The sequence below is a fragment of the Gorilla gorilla genome, chromosome 2 (assembly GCF_029281585.2).
Source record: "Gorilla gorilla gorilla isolate KB3781 chromosome 2, NHGRI_mGorGor1-v2.1_pri, whole genome shotgun sequence".
NCBI lineage: Eukaryota > Metazoa > Chordata > Mammalia > Primates > Hominidae > Gorilla > Gorilla gorilla.
In genome coordinates this window covers 67,649,198-67,667,220 of record NC_086017.1, presented here as the reverse complement: position 1 = coordinate 67,667,220, position 18,023 = coordinate 67,649,198, and the positions used below count along the sequence as shown (strand labels likewise).

General features: G+C 38.5%; 1 protein-coding gene across 37 annotated transcripts in view; it reads right to left on the bottom strand.

The window, feature by feature from the left end:
* The window catches only part of SLMAP (sarcolemma associated protein), a 167,973-nt gene that overhangs the window by 123,729 nt on the left and 26,221 nt on the right, over positions 1 to 18,023 (bottom strand). The window lies entirely within an intron of this gene.

The following is an 18,023-nucleotide window of genomic DNA, read 5'->3' as shown; positions in this document are numbered from 1 at the left end:
AGGCAGGCAGATCACCTTAGGTCAGGAGTTCGAGACCAGCCTGGCCAACATGATGAAACCCCATCTCTACTAAAAATACAAAAATTAGCCAGGTGTGGTGGTGGATGCCTGTAATCCCAGCTACTTGGGAAGCCGAGGCAGGAAAATCGCTTGAGCCCAGGAGGTGGAGGTTGCAGTGAGCCGAGATGGTGCCACTATACTCCAGCCTGGGCTACAGAGCGAGACTCTGTCTCAAAAAACAAATGAAAGGAAACCGATGTTGATACAACTGATCCCAAACTACCTTTGGAAGAATTAGGCCGTTACATTTATTGCATTTTGAAGTTTATGATGTAAATCAGTGGATCCAGTTTAAGTAGATTTTTATTTTTTTTAAGACAGGGTCTTACTCTGTTGCCCAGGCTGGACTGCAGTGGTGCAATCACAGCTCACTGTAACCTCAAATCTCTGGGCTCATGCAATCCCCCTGCCTTAGCCTCCAGAGTAGAATCAGATCATTTTAAGGGGATACTGTAAATTTACTATTATGCCTCAATGGAACATCCATGGTCAACTGTAAGAAACTTTGTATTCTTAACTTTGTTAAAACAAACAAGCAAACCAAAAAGCTCGCGAATATGTTTGTACTATGGCATAAAATAAAGTTTTAAAAGTTGGGAAAAAAATTTAATGAGTTCCAAAGGTCTAGTGGTGCAATAAAAAAATACATCATCCTGATGTTCCAGAGCTTCCCCATTTTCCTCCACAGAAGCAAACATGTTATCAGCCTCTTATATATTAAAAAATGGAAATTTTAACTGAAAAATAAAACAGCAAACACAAAAAGCTCAAAATGTTTAAAGGAAAAGCTCATAAATTCTTACTTTCAGAAAGAAAAACATGTGGAGAGAAATATAAATACTAAGTAATTAACAGGACCCAAGTTATTAGCAGAAGATACAAAAAGTTAACGTGGGGAATTTGGAGGCATTGAGTTAAATCTCTGCAACACATAAGGTAGTAATTCTTTGACCTTAGGCAAACAACATCCTAAAATAAAATCCAGTCCCTAAGGCAAAAGCCTTTTCCTCCATCAGTAGGTCACAAAGCTGTCTTGGGCTGGCTTTACCTAACTGTCAAGCCAGAAGACACACTACCTCTCTCCTGTAATGGGTTAGCTAGGTATATTTAATGAACAAAAGTTATTACGATTAGCAAAGAATATCCTTTAACATCTGTTATAAGTATCCCTTAGCATCTGTTATTGTATCCCTTAACTGTGGCAAACTCCTACCTTTTGCTTCCTGGTAATGCTACTCTAACTTACACTCTTAACACAGAAATGATGACTGGACTCCTGCATTGGGCTGCTTCTGCAGCTACATCATGCAGAGATGGGGAGAGCTTCTGAAGATCTAAGAATAAATATATTAAAATATAATTTCCATTCTTACCCCATAAGGAAATAATATAATCATTTTTATTATGACTGCAACTATAAACTGAGTGAGGTACTCTAGAGTGACTTGCTCACCGACAACATTTCCAAAGCAATACAATAACTGCGTCAGTATTCACTGAAGACTTATCTCATATAGACAGTGAAATAAAATAATATTATAAAAGTAACACTTCTGCAGTCTTTGTTCAGAGTTCCAAAAGTGAATTTCAATATGGTTGCTGACTCTGAAAGTGATTTTCAGATTTATCTCTTAATAGCATTTGGCTACATTTCTTTTTCTGGGATTAAGTTAAATAACATCTATGCATCAATTGAGTTAAACTAGAGGTCATGCTTTACCAACTTTTAGCTGAGTTTATGTCATAATGTTAGCTTTTCCTAGAATAGGCTAGTCAACTGAGCTATAATATATATTCTCTTGGGTTTTACGCCATTTCCTAAATTTAAAATTAAAACATCAGTTGAGGAAAAATAGCTACAACCTAACAGCCCATGCAACTTAGATTAAGCTGCATACAACATTAGTTTCAAAACAAAGAGAGTCAGAAAACACTCTAGAAAATCAAGTATGAGATTTTTAGTGCTAAAAAGAACTACAAAATACCCTCGTCAATGAGGTAACTTAGGGCCCCAAAGCAGCCGCCTATATAAGAACAAGACAAATAAACAAAGCAAGTCCAAAGTCCAAAATATTCTACTTCACAAACAGCTTCAGCAATCGTGAAAATACCTAAATAAAAAATTAGTTAAACTTTCAAATGACAGACAAATTTAAGAAACCACCCACCTGACTAAAAATATTCTTGGTAATAAATGACTGCTTAGAAAGGAGCTTACATACCAATAAAATTAGTTAACATTTATTTAGTCTTTACCGTGTGCCATGCCATGTATGCCTTCACATATATTAACTCATTTAATTCTCACAGCCCCATATGAGGTATTATTATTATCTGCACTTTACAAATGAAAAACACCCTGAGGCACAATGAAGCTAAATTTCTTGCCAAAAGTCACCAAGGTAATAAGAGGTGAAACCAGGATATGAACCCATTGCAGTGACCTCCACAGCTGTCATCCCTAATTCCTCACTCCTGACTTCCAGATCTTTACCGCTCTACCATACTGTCTATTTTAGCCCAACTCATCACTTTGCAGATAAGCAAACTGTGCTCCTCAAGGAAGAGATAAAATTAATCCAAGGTTTCTAACTACTTAATAACATAACTGGTACTAAACTCAGGTTTCCTATTCACATTATGAGGCTTTTCATTTAATCTTTTTCAAAAATAATTTATTTTGTTTTTCCAAGTATAAAATACTTATTGAAATCAGAATATAATAAAGTACAGAAGAAAATTGAAATAACACCTCCCAGCTTCCAAGAATAACCACATCAACAGTTTAACATACTACTTTATATGCATTACACGACTAACATTCCACTCTCCTGCCTCGTTTTTTGTTTTTTTTTTTTTTTTTTGAGATGGAGTTTCATTCTTGTTGCCCAGGCTGGAGTGCAATGGCACGATCTTAGCTCACTGCAACCTCCACCTCCCGGGTTCAAGCGATTCTCCTGCCTCAGGCTCCCAAGTAGATGGGATTACAGGCACCCACCACCACGCCTGGCTAATTTTGTATTTTTAGTAGAGACAAGGTTTCTCCATGTTGGTCAGGCTGTCCTGAAACTCAAACTCCCGACCTCAGGTGATCCGCCTGCCTCAGCCTCCCAAAGTGCTGGGATTACCGGCGTGAGCCACCGCACCTGGCTTTTTTTTTTTTTTTAAGATACAGGATCTCACTCTGTCACCCAGGCTGGAGGGCAGTGGTACAATCATAGCTCACTGTAACCTCCAAACCCTGGGCTCAAGTGATCCTTCTGCTTCAGCCTCCCAAGTAGCTGGGACTATAGGCACATGCCACCATGCTCGGCTAATTAAAAAAAAAAAATTATAGAGACGGGGGTCCTACTACATTGCCCAAGCTGGTCTCGAACTCCTGGCCTCAAGTGATCTCTCACCTCGGTCTCCCAAAGTGCTGAGATTACAGACATGAGCCACCATATCCAGCCCCTTGCCTTGAATTTTTAAAAAATTTTAGAGACATATTCTACATATAGTTGCATTTTTGACATTTTCACTGATATCATCCCATGGCATTAAGTATTTTTGACAATGTGACTTAATGGTTATATGACATTTCATTAATTTATTTAACCATATGTCTACTGACTATATGTGGTTAATTTTATAATCAGTCTCTGTGATGAAACTGTTATACACACATCTTTATGTAACATCTCTGATAATGTTCTTAGATTAGGTCTCTAGAAATGACATTACTGTGACTTAAAGGGTATAATAATAGCTAATACTTATATGGTGACTGTTGCCAAATCGTTCTAAGTGCTTTGCAGATATTCTAAGTGCTTTACAGCTATATCCTAGCTAATCCTTGCAACAATCCTATGAGGGAGGAAATGAAGGTCCAGAGAGAACAAGTGACTTGTCCAAAATCAGCCAGGAAGTGACACAGCCACGATTCACACCCAGGTAGTCAGGCTCCACGATCCATGCTCTTAATTACTAGGCTAGACTATCCTAATTCCACACTCTTTCAACCACATCATGCAAAGTCTCCTGGAAGTTTATTACAAATACACAAAACAGCTGAGGGACTTTTATTTTACTAAACATCCCAGAAGACTCTACCGTTTGAAAACTACTATTCTGATCTTAACAACAACAAAAAAGAGCAGAACACTTAATAAAACTCCTCCCATAAAACCTTTGATAGTTATATTGGTGGATGTTTTAAATATAGAAGGGAGAGCCAAGTAAGAGAGTACTCAAAATGGTTAAAATACATGTTTATGGCCTTAAATTAGGCAATGGCTTCTTAGAAATGACACCAAAGGCACAAGTGACAACATGAATTTAAAATGTTTTAATTACTAAAAATTACTTATAAAAATAAAAATAGATAAATTGGACTTCATCAAAATTAAAAATATTTACACTTTAAAAGATACTATCAGGACAAATACTATATGATTCCACTTATTTGAAGCACCTAGAATAGGCAAAGTCCTAGAGACAGAAAGTAGAATAGAGGTTACTAGAGGCTGGGGGAGGGGGAAAGGGAGAGTTATTATTTAATGGGTACAGTGTTTCTGTTTGGGATGATGAAAAAGTTCTGGAAATGGAGGTTATAGTTACACAACACTGTGAATGTACTTAATGCCACTGAAATGTACACTTAAAATTGTACAAATGGTACATTTTATGTTATGCATATTTTACCACAATCAACACCACCAAGACAACCCACAGAATGAGAGAAAATACTTACAAATCATTTATCTGATACAGGAATTATATCCTGAATATACAACTGATAATCCAATTTTTCTTTTCTTTTTTTCTTTTTTTGAGACGCAGTCTCTCTCTGTTGCCCAGGCTGGAGTGCAGTGACGTGATCTCAGCTCACTGCAACCTCTGCCTGCCAGGCTCAAGCAATTCTCCTGCCTCAGCCTCCCAAATAGCTGGGACTACAGGTGTGCACCACCATGCCCAGTTAATCTTTTGTATTTTTAGTAGAGACGGAGTTTCACGATGCTAGCCAGGCTGGTCTCAAACTCCTGACCTCGTGATCCGCCCGCCTCAGCTTCCCACAGTGCTGGGATTACAGGCGTGAGCCACCATGCCCAGCCCCAATTTTTCAAAAGGATATAAATCAATATTTCTCCAAAAAAGATATATACAAATGTCTGATAAGGACATGAAATGATGCTCGATTATTAGTCATTAGATTATCAGATTATTAGTCATTAGAGAAATACAAATCAAAATCATTAGATACCATTTCATACCCACCTGATGGCTACAAAAAAGACCAACATTAAGAAGTATTGACCAGGAAGTGGAGAAATTCCTGGTGGGAATGGTATAGGCACCTTGGAAAACATTTTGGCAGTTCCTCAAGATGTTAAACACGGAGTTACCATATTACCTAACAATTCAATTCCAAGGTATGTACCCAAGAGAGCTGAACACAAGTTCACACAAAAGCTTGTACACAAACTTTCATAGTGACATTATTCATAACAGCCGAAAGTAGAAAATAGAAACTCAAATGTCCATCAGTTGATTAATGGACAAATAAAATGTGGTAGCTATCTCTAGAATGGAATTTTATCCAGCAATGCAATACCTATATAAACTAGAACTTAGAGGAAGCTTGAAAATGCTAAATGAAAGAAGCCAGACACAAAAGACCACATGTTGTATCATTCCATCGATACAAAATGTCCAGATAGGCAAATCTAGAGAGACAGAAAGCAGATTAGTGGTTGCCAGGGTCTGAAGGGAGGAGAAAATGGGGGGGTGACTGCTAATGAATACAAACTTTCTTTTGGGAGTGATGAAAATGTTCTAGAATTAGGTAGCGGTAATAGATGCGCAATTTTGTGAATATACTAAAGACCACTATAGTGTACACTTAAAAAGTAAAAACGAACTAAAATGGTTGAGAAATTCATAAAAAAAACATAAATTTTGAAACGAAGTGCTTATAAGTGTTAATATAAGACTGTAAGTATGTGAATTTTGAAAGAGACTCAAGACAGTAAAAGCCAAAGGATAAAGACAAAGTATTTGTGGTAACTACAGACCATGGAGACAAAGATAGAAATGCCAAAACTGTCAGAAAATTAAGAACCAGGAGAGTATAGTGTACGAACAGAATTTTGGAAAGTTCTATTAAAATGCATACTAAAGAAGTTAGAAAAGTGAGTTTCAGAATAGGGAGAAAATAAAAAGAACAGCCACCAAAACTAAATCACTGAGTGACTCATCTAAAAAGTCTCCTGATGACTTTAAAAAACTGTTTTTTTGTTTTTAAGAAAGGGTCTCTCTCTCTGTTACCCAGGCTGGAATACAGTAACTCGAACACATCTCACGGCAGTCCTAACCTCTTGAGCTAAAGTGATCCTCCCATCTCAGAGTCCTGAGTAGCTGGGGCTACAGGAACACACCATCACACCCAGCAATTTTTTTTTTTTTTTTTTTTTGTAAGAAAGATAGATCTCACTTTGTTGCCCAGGCTGATCTTGAACTTCTGGGCTGAAGTGATCCTCCCACCTCAGCCTCCCAAAGTGTTGGGATTACAGGCATGAGCCACCGCACCAGCTTTAAAAAATAAGCGAAGGTTTACCCATCAGAAAAGAACAAGGTTAAGAAGGTACGTATATTATCTAAATTCATAAAACTGAAGGAGATATGGGCAGATTTCACCAAATGCTAGTAGTTGAGGACAAAACTAAAATTTAACCAGAATACTCTGAAAATGTATGAAAGTATTGCTATTACACAGTAAATTAATAGGACAAATTAATTATGCTGGATTTGCTGCCAATATTTCAGAAGCACTCTCATTTGTTCTAAATAGACTGAGGTAATGATGAAAGACAGATGATGGTATACTGAACACTAGAATGTCAGCTCCATACGGACAGAAACTTTTATCAATTATAGAATTGAGCTCAGCACACAGGAAGTATTCAATGTTAGCTAAATGAATCAATAGCACTTTGAAATCTATAAAATATCATACATGTTTTAGAAATTCATATCTAGAAATGAAATGTTAATGAATTTAAAAAGTCATTGATATCTGAGATCTAAAACTAGAGTTTCAGGGAAGAAAAGAACCTCAAAAACTGGAAGGACATAAGAAGCCTATAGGGTGTAGGGGTGTAAGCCTGTAGTCCTAACTACTTGGAGGCTGACATGGGAGGATCACTTGAGCTCAAGAGGATTTTTTGGGTTTTCTTATTGAGACAGGGTCTTACTCTGTCACCTGGACAAAGTGCAGTAGCACGATCTTGGCTCACTGCAACTTCGGCCTCCTGGACTCAAGTGATCCTCCCACTTCAGCCTCCCAAGTTGCTGGGACCACAAGTGCGCACCACAACGCTCAGCTGATTTTTGCAATTTTTTGGTAGAGATGGGGTTTTGCCATGTTCCCAGGCTGGTCTCAACTCCTGAGCTCAAGCAATCCACCCCCCTTAGCCTCTCAAAGTGCTGGGATTACAGGCGTGAGTCACCGCACCCAGTCAAATCCAGGAGTTTGAGTTCAGCCTGGGAAACATAATGTAGCCCAGACTTTTTAAATCTCTTTAAAAAAAATTAAAAAGCCCACATAACTTGCTTGTGTAGTCAAATGTTTAACATATTAATAAATTTCCCATATTTTTTACTGTCAATATTATAAAAAATATAAATAAGTCCATACATTTCTAAAGAGTTAACGACTTAAATGGTACAAATACCTACACACTCAGAATTCATCATGGTCAATTTAAAGGAACACACACTATAGAATATAAAATCCCCTATAGATGAAGATATAATTTAAGTGAAACAGAATAGACAAAACCAATACTGAGGAGATATAAAGAGAAAATATAAAACCTAACTGTTAAAACCTATTCAATACTAATTAAACTAAGAACGATAAACACAGAAGCAAATAAGACAGTCCCCTAACTTAAAATAATTCAGGCAAATGTGACAGCACATAATTAATGTCACTACTGTAGTTTTTTAACTATGTTTTTTTTTAAATTTAGGCAAGGATGATTTCTAACAATGACTGTTTCAGCTAATTTACTTATAAGTTTACATGGAGAAGAAGATAGACATTGCTCTTACTTAAAGCATTTATATATAAAAAGTATAAATAGTAAAATCAATACCATCAAAATAAAGGTGTTTTATATAAAAATATCACTAAGAAGGTCGCATCTAAATATTTACTCAACACAATTATTACAAAATTTTGTTCTTCAAATCAAAGTGCTCTGTTGTTAAAGATAAATGTCACTAGTTAGCTTAATTCACTTATTTTCTTTTTAAGTAAGATACTTGCAGATAATTGACATGCAATTAAAGCTGTAACAAGTTCAAACACTTCCCTTTGAACACAATAAAAAGACAGGCCACTAAAATATCCTGTTATACTTCTTACATTTTAATACTGTTTTTGATTTATCTGTTAAGTACTGTTTTTTCATCTAAAATATCAAGCAAAATTTGAGATCATTAATAGATCGTTAATAAACAGATCTATTAAAATTAATGAATCAGTTTCAACTCTAAAGTTTAGTAAAAGATATAAATTGGTTCAAATATGAGAGATTTCTACTATTCATTAAAATTATAATTTTTGGGCCGGGCGCGGTGGCTCACGCCTGTAATCCCAGCACTTTGGGAGGCCGAGGTGGGCGGATCACGAGGTCAGGAGATCGAGACCACGGTGAAACCCCATCTCTACTAAAAATACAAAAAATTAGCCGGGCGCAGTGGCGGGCGCCTGTAGTCCCAGCTACTCGGGAGGCTGAGGCAGGAGAATGGCGTGAACCCGGGAGGCGGAGCTTGCAGTGAGCCGAGATTGCACCACTGCACTCCAGCCTGGGCGACAGAGCGAGACTCCGTCTCAAAAAAAAAAAAAAAAAATTATAATTTTTAAATACTTAATCTGAGCCAATTCAGATGCTATGCAAAAAAAAAAAGCAATTTTTGGATTTTCTGTTGAAATAGAAATTTATTTGATAGTTTATCGAAATGAACTTTAAAAGAAGAGTCATAACTCAGAAAATTATTCATACCTTAACTTTTTTTTCCCCCTTCTCAAACTGTTTTTCAAGACCCTGAGAAATTTACACCCTGTTTCAGGGATGTTATCTTAGTAGCAGAGCCATATTTACAATAAGGAAGTGACAGTGCAGATTCTGGGTTTTGACATACATGCTTTACAATAGAAAACATTGTGCAAGTAAAGAGTACAAAGGCTCAGAGCTACTACATATACTAAATAAAATGATCCTTTTTTTTTTCTTTTTGAGATGGAGTCTCTGTTGCCCAGGCTGGAGTGCAGTGGTGCAGTCTCGGCTCACTGCAACCTCTGCCTCCTGGATTCAAGAGATTCTCCTGCCTCAACCTCCCAAGTAGCTGGAATTACAGGCATGCTCCACAATGCCCAGCTAATTTTTTTTTGTATTTTTAGTAGAGATGGGGTTTCGCCATGTTGGCCAGGCTGGCCTTGAACTCCTGACATCAAGTGATCTGCCCACCTCAGTCTCCCAAAGTGCTGGGATTACAAGCGTAAGCCAACGCGTCCATCCAATTTTTTAAAAGTAAGACTGCTGCTATATTTATACTGGGCTAAAACTCATAAAAAGCCATTCCTCTTCCCCCATCCCCTGTCCAAATAAGTTTTTCCATCCTAGAACCCAGAAAATGTATCTAATACATATATATTTCAGTATATCCTTATTATCTTTATATTCGTGGATATTGTTTTCTAAAATTGAAATTATTTTATGTGACCCCTTTGCTCCAAAGCAACTTAATTATGTTCTTAAAATTTACAGTGAATATTTAATAACTTATCTTCTACTTAAAAATAACGACTTAATTTCTAGCTACCTAGTTTATAAAATACTTCCATATACATGACCTTATTTTATATGGTATAAATTCAGGAGAATTATTAGTCTTACGTGTTTAATAATTGCTTGATGGTTTCATTTTTACTTAACATTGAAAGTACATTTTAACAAACTCACATATTTAGCACCTATTATAAAAACAAGAATGCAAAACTAGAAAACTACGAAATTATACAAATAGAAAATAAGTGATTAAAATAACATAAAATTAGGTAGAATTTGATAATTCACAAAATATATATCTACTGCAAAAAGATTAATATTTTACCACAGTGTTCCACTTTTTTTTCTTAACCTTGGTTTATAAGCTCTTATAACCCTTCTTTAAAAGTCAGGTGTTCATCAGGATCAATACTAAAACATTTAATCCTTTTGTTATAAGATCTATGATCTTGGCCAAATGTAAAGTAACAATCATTCTTCCCCATAGTAAGCAGTCCTTAGCCTCTCATTCATATGCTTTGGACATAGTAAGAGCTGAATGTATACTTAGCTATCCACATACATATTTACACATATACACACACAAACTTTTCATAGAATTAATTTTTGCTATCATCAGAAATGCAAAGATAAGTTTCTGGCTTTAAGAACTCAGAACACGATTGGCTGGGCACGGTGGCTCATGCCTGTAATCCCAGCACTTTGGGAGGCTGAGGCAGGTGGATCACCTAAGGTCAGGGGTTCGAGACCAGCGTGGCCAACATGGTGAAACCCTGTCTCTACTAAAAATAAAAAAATTAGTTGGGAGTGGTGGCGGGCACCTATAATCCCAGCCACTTGGGAGGCTGAGGCAGGAGAATCGCTTGAACCCAGGAGGCGGAGGTTGCAGTAAGCCGAGAGCATACCATTGCACTCCAGCCTGGGCGACAGAGTGAGACTCCATCTCGAAAACAAAACAAAACAAATCAAACAAACAAAAATAACTCAGAACATGACATTTTGGACTTGATAAAGAAAAAAAGAACTCAGAACATCAAAAAATCTATGGGAATATCATCTATAGCTGCTGAATTTCTAATTTGTGTTGAATTACAGAGTTGTAACATTTCCATATATTTTTAACAATGTGACTCATGTTGACAAAGATTCTTTGCTTGGCCAAACTTTACTCAGGCTTATGAACTTTCTTCTAGGCTCATCTGTGTACTTCCTTGTAAAATCCAGTTTTAGCCAAAGAACCTTGCTAAGTCAGTTTAGCCAGAACCCCCTCAACCTCGACATCTGATCATCCTTGATGTATGATCAGGTTCCTCATTATCTACCATCCCTCAGGTGATGTCTGAACACCCTGGCCTGACTCCACCAAGAATCCTGTTAAGTCGGTTTAGCCAGAATCCCCCTTACCCCTGATGTTTCCTCTTAGTAATTTTCCATCCACTTACCCTCACACTGGTCCTTGGCTATAGATTCCCAATTGCCCATGCTGTATTCAGAGTGAGCCCAGTCTCTCTCTAACCTCGCCCCGCAATCCCCACACCCCACTGCAGTGGTTTCTATACCTATCTCAATGGTCCTGAATAAATCTTCCTTACCATGCTTTAACAAGTGTCATTGAATAATTTTTTCCTTACCAACATCCCATTTGCACAAACTTATTCAACTCAGTAAGATTTCAATTTACACATAACTCTATTGAGAAATTAATCTGGACAGAGTGCCTGACCTGTACTGCTTTTTTAATGCCACATTTCCCCCGACATACAAGGGCAGAATCACCACAGGCTCCTTGGGAGCAGCAACAATTAAAACTGGAGAAAAACAAATGATCATCACTGAAGTATACAAACACTACCTTTCTTATGGAAATAACTTAATTACTCTCCGGATCCACTTATAGTAATGCATGTACAGAACTGTCACACTCCCTAACTCACTGCCTTCTTAACCAACTGCCGGCGACCTTCCACATTCATCACTCTACTGAACAGCCAGCCCTCAAGCCATTGATGAGACAGACCCCTACCTGACAAGTCCAAGGACTACTTTCAACTCTTATAATATAGCATTTGAGGGCTATTCACAACTCTCTTCTCAAAAACTCTCCCCTGCTTTGTACTTCACACTAATCTCTCCTCATCCTCCTACTTCTCTGGATGGTCTTTTAAGTCTGCCTTCTTTTTTCCCTGCCAGCTGTTCAAATGCTGGTCATCCCCGGGGTTCTTCCCCAGCCTCTACTTTTCTAGCGATATACAAACTTCCCTGGGAGTGTATTTCCTGTAACCTTCACTACATGGGCTGATAACTCCCAAGTCTATCTCCCTCTATCCAGATGATTTGGCTACACACCAAGAATTTACCTCTAACTGTCCTCTTTACTGAATCACTCTACCAAGTCCCCTTGCCTCTAGGCACAAAGCCAATGTCTTCCACATTATCACCATGACTGCTATTCTAAAAACAAAGATTTAAGCATGTGATTCTATTACTTAAAATCTTATCAAACTCCTCACCACCTGTTCCTAAAGGAAAAAGCAGCATTACACTAAAGTCCTTCAACACTTGGTCCAAATCTACCTTTTCCGCCTCATCTCCTGTCCTCTCTCCTATATGATTCACAAAAATCACTCAGTTTTTATAAACCACCACTGCTTTTACTCCTTCATGCTATCACTCATGATATATATTAGTGCTGCCTAGAATGTACTTCCCCTCATTTGCATGACAAAGTCTTGCTCTTCTTTCAAGACTTGTTTCAGCTGTCACCTGTGGAGAAACCATTCTAACCACTCTTTCTTCACCATCTTATCATTGGTCATTCCATCCTAAACACTTCAACTGCGGATCATTTGACTAGTACCTCTCTTGGCAATTATTTCCCAGTAGTGGTATTATCCAGAGACATGTCCACTTATGTAGAATCCCTAAAAGCAAGGATCATATCTTTCACTCCTATATCCCAGTCAGCTGGCAAATATGCCACATAGGAGATGCTCAATAAAGAGATGCCTGGCCGGGCACGGTGGCTCACGCCTGTAATCTCAGCACTTTTGGGAGGCTGAGGTGGGCAGATCACTTGAGGTCAGGAGTTCAAGACCAGCCTGGCCAACATGGTGAAACCCCATCTCTACTAAAAATACAAACATTAGCTGGGTATCGTGGCGCATGCCTGTAATCCCAGCTCTCAGGAGGTTGAGGCAGGAGAATCACTTGAACCCGAGAGGCAGAGGTTGCAGTGAGTGGAGATTGTGCCACTGCATTCCAGCCTGGGCGACAGAGTGAGACTCTGTCTCATAAAAGAAAGAGATGCCCAATAAGCAAATGCTACATAATTCATGTCACTTCCTATTTTAAATATGCTAATGTTTGACCCCATGAACTAATCTACCCCGGATTTTAGCTTGAAAATATGATTGTATAGATTCAGTCCATGACAAAGCAATCGATTAATGGGTAACATAAAGTAGATTGAAGAGATGTGAAAAGAAAAAAAACTTATTATTGAACCTCATAACTCGATGTCAGAGTTATTCAAAAAAGATACCAAGTAGTGTGTCAATGATATAGTCCTCCATCTCCCATAAAAAGAACATTACTTCAAATTATAATTTCTTTACAGCTTCTCTCATCTTCAAGGGAGACACAAGCAATTTAACTTATGGATATTAGAATGCTCATAAGGGACTGGAAAACAGCTTTATTTCTGCTATAATGCATTTTTACTTGATGGTTCCCAAAACTACATAATTTTCGGCAGGGTGCGGTGGCTCACGCCTGTAATCCCAGCACTTTGGGAGGCCAAGGCGGGCGGATCACAAGGTCAGGCGATCGAGATCATCCTGGCTAACATGGTGAAACCCCGTCCCTACTAAAAAAATACAAAAAATTAGCCAGGCGTGATGGCAGGCGCCTGTAGTCCCAGCTACTCGGGAGGCTGAGGCAGGAGAATGGCGTGAACCTGGGAGGTGGAGCTTGCAGTGAGCCAAGATCACACCACTGCACTCCAGCCTGGGCAACAGAGCGAGACTCCAACTCAAAAAAAAAAAAAAAAAAAAAATACAAAGACTAGCTGGGAAAGGTGGTGGGCACCTGTAATACCAGCTACTCAGGAGACTGAGGCAGAAGAATCGTTTGAACCTGGGAGGCGGAGGTTGTAGTGAACCAAGATCATGCCACTGCACTCCAGCCTGGGCAACAGAGTGAGACTCTGTCTTTAAAAAAAAAAAAAAAAAGCTATATAATTTTCACTTGGGAAGTTGGGAACGAAGCTGAGTGTAGTAGAATGTATTACTGTACTCAATTATTCTACTGCTTCTCCTATATGAGTATTAATTATACTTCCCTAACCAATTGCATTATGCATGGCCACGTGACTTGCTTTGCCCAATAAAGTGTGTGTTGAATAACATGTTCCCCTTTTTTAACTATAATTCCATGGTTCTGTTCTGGATAGCTCTTTTCCTTCAACCACCAGAACATACATGTCCCAGATAGGAGCTGCTCCTTCAGCCTGAACCCCTGAAAGGAGAACAACTATGGACAGAGCTGCCATCTACCTAAACATGTAACATGAGCAAGAAATAAATCTTTGCTGCTACAAGGCACTGTGGTTTTGGAGTTATTACCACAGTATTATCAAACTGATATGCTGAATTAGATGATCCTCCTCTATAATATCATTTAACACCAGGTATACACTGCTACTAAAATATAACACTATACTTAACAGTTTTTTATTGTCTTATTCAAATAGACTTTAGGTTTCAAAAATTCAGACACCTGTTTTTTCATCTCCGTCACCTAGAAAAGTAGTAGTAGAAGGGGTTCTTTTACTTAGTAGTAGAAGACTGATAAATGTTTGCTGAAATAACTATGAAGGTACTTGTATTTTCCAATAAATGTAGCTACATAGTTAACGTGAAAATGTTATACAAAAATAACATATGGTAAAGAACAGGTGAAGAGATTTCATGGCCATTTGTGACCTGGTCTTTATATAAAATCTCTTAACATTTTTCTAAAAGGTTTCAGGAATATATTTACCAAAGACCTCAATAATACCACTTTAGGTGGTATTCACTTGTTAACCAAGAAGGAAAAAAGAGAAGTGTGGTAGCAGAAGCAGATGGGCAAGTTCACGTAATGTAAAATTCACATGCTTCCTCACAGATCTGTATTTACATGTATGTTGCTATTTAGTTTCTATAAGAATAGCTGACACAGAAAATAAAACCCAGAAGAATCAAAACATTACAAAATTCATATATCAGGAAACTTTAAATCATGATAATTTAGTCATTTAGCCCCGGGGCACAAACTTTATAACCTCTAATCCCCTTAAATGCATAATTATATTAGTAAATGCAACTAGGTCACTAAGAGAAGGTTATGCCCTTTGTTCTATTTAAGATGACAGGAAATGTTTAACTTTCTGTCCAAAACTGATTTGGGCATAAAAGTTATAAATTTTCAACTGCTCAGAAAATCCTATTTGTTAAAATTGCTCATTCTCTCAGGGTATAAGGCAACTATGGCATCATTATGACTGGTGTAATCCCTAACCTATTACAACATATTTGAGTTTTCAATTTTATGTAGATTAAGAAATGTACCTCAAATTCTCTAAAACCAAGTAAACGTTTATGTTTGCTAAATCTTGCAAACATTTTATTCTATAGCTGAAATACTGGTTTGTTTTGTATTGCTATAAACAGATTACCTTAGACTGAATACTTTATAACTATATATATATATAATCTATCTATCTCACAGTTCTGAAGGCTGAGAAGTTCAACATCAAGTTGCCAGCATCTGGTGAGGGCCTTCTTGCTGCATCATACCACGTACCATGGCAGAAGGCAAAAGGGTAAGAGAGCACAAGAGAAGGGGAGAGCAAGACAGGACAGAACTCACTTCTATAACAAACCCACTCCCAAGATAACATTAATCCATGACCTAATAATCACCTCTTATTAGGCCCCACTTCCCAATGCTGTTGCATTGGGGATTAAGTTTCCAACACATGAACTATGGCAGACACATGCAAACCTTAACATTCCATCCTAGCACCCCAAAATTCATGTCCTTCTCACAATGCAAAATGCAAAGATTCCATCCCAATAATCTTAAAGTCTTAACTCATTCCAATATCAACTCAAAAGACTAAAGTCTCATTTAAATCAGATATAGGTGAGACTCAAGGCATGATTCATCCTGAAGTAAATTCCCTCCAAGTGTGAGCCTGTTAAAACAAGTTACCAACTTTCCAAAACACAAGGCACAGGCATAGGACAGACACTCTCATTCCAATAGGGATGAGGAAAAGAGGGGTAACTGGTGGTCCCAAGAAAAACAACAATAAGTCTTAAAGCTGGAGAAGAATCTCCTTTGACGCCATGTCCAAAATCCTGGGCACACTAGGACAGAGGCTGGGCCCACTGGGGAAAGGGTTGGGCTCACAAAGGCCTCAGGCAGCCCTACCTCTATAGCTTTCCTAGACTCAGTCCACCCAGCAGCTCTCACAGGTTGGAGTCTTATGCCTGCAGCCTTTCCAGGGTGCAGTTATATGCTGGTGGCCCTATAGTTCTGTGGTCTTGGGGGCTGCTTCATTCCCACAGCTTCACTAGGCACTGCTCTAGTGGGAACTTTCAGTAGTGGCTCTGCCTCTCCTACACATCTCTGTCTGGGCCCCCCGCCTATCCATGACATCCTTTGAAATCTAGGTGGAGGCTGCCATGGCCCCACGGTTCTTGAATTTGGTGACAGAATTATCACCAAGTGTACACCACCGAAGTTTATGGCTTGTACCTTTCAGAGCAGCAGGTTCAGCAACACCTGGGCCCACTTGAGCCACAGCTAGGGCAGTGTTGCAACAGAATGCAGGTAACAGAGATAGGGGCAGCCCTAGGCATCAAGCCCATGAAAGGTGCCAAAGGGTGCCCTGGCCCTGACTCAAAATTGTTCTGTCTTCCTAGAGGTCTGCACCTGTGATGACAGGGATAGCCTTGAAGATCTCTGAAATGGCTTCAGAGTTACTCTCCCATTTTCTTGATGATAAGTACTTGGCTCCCTCCTATCCATACTAATCTCCTTAGCAAACAGTTACTTGGCCACACCCTTGGCTTGCTCTCTTAAACATGCCTTTTCACTCTTTACATAGCCAGACTGCAAATTTTCCAAATCTTTCCTTTCTGTTTCTCTTTTAATTATAAATCCACCTTTAGGTCATTTTTCTCCTCTCGCATCTTATTGTATGCAGTTACAAACAGCTATGTAGCTCTTTCAATATTTTGTTTAAAAATTTCTTCCACCAGATATCCTAGCTCATCACTCTTAAATTCTGCCTTCCATAAAGACCTAGGGCAAGGACACAGAACAGTCATGTTCTCTCCCACTTCATAACAAAGATGACCTTTACTCCTGTTTACAGTAAGATATTTCTCTCTTCCATCTGAGAGCTCATCGGAATGGCCTTTACTATCCCTATTTCTACCAATATTTTGATCATGAACACTTAAGTAATCTCTAAGGTTTTCAGATTTTTTGATACACGTCTCCCCTTCTTCGGAGCTCTCACCAGAATCACCATTAATGCTCAATTTACCACAACTGGCTTTTTCTAGCCTGCTCCTCCAAATTCTTCTTTACCCATTACCCAGTTTCAAAGCTGCTTTAACATTTTCAGGTGTTTGTTACAGCAACACCCCCACTTCTTGGTAGCAATTTTCTGTCTTAATCCATTTTGTGTTGCTATACCACAATATCACAGATTGGGTAATTTATAAAGAAAAGAAATGTATTTCTCACAATTCTGGGAGCTAAGAAGTTCCGTTTCAAGGTGCCATCATCTAGTGAGGGCCTTCTTGTTGCAGCACCCCATGGCAGAACATGGAAAGGAAGGAGAGCATGAGACAGGGAGACAGCAAGAGGGGGCCAAGCTCACTTTTATAACAAGCCCACTCACACAATACTAACCCAATCCTAAGATAATGACAAAAATCCATTCATGGCTGGGCATAGTGGCTCATGCCTATAATCCCAGCACTTTGGGAGGCCAAGGTGGACAGATTGCTTGAGCCCAGGAGTTTGAGACCAGCCTGGACAATATGGCAAAACCCATCTTTACAAAAA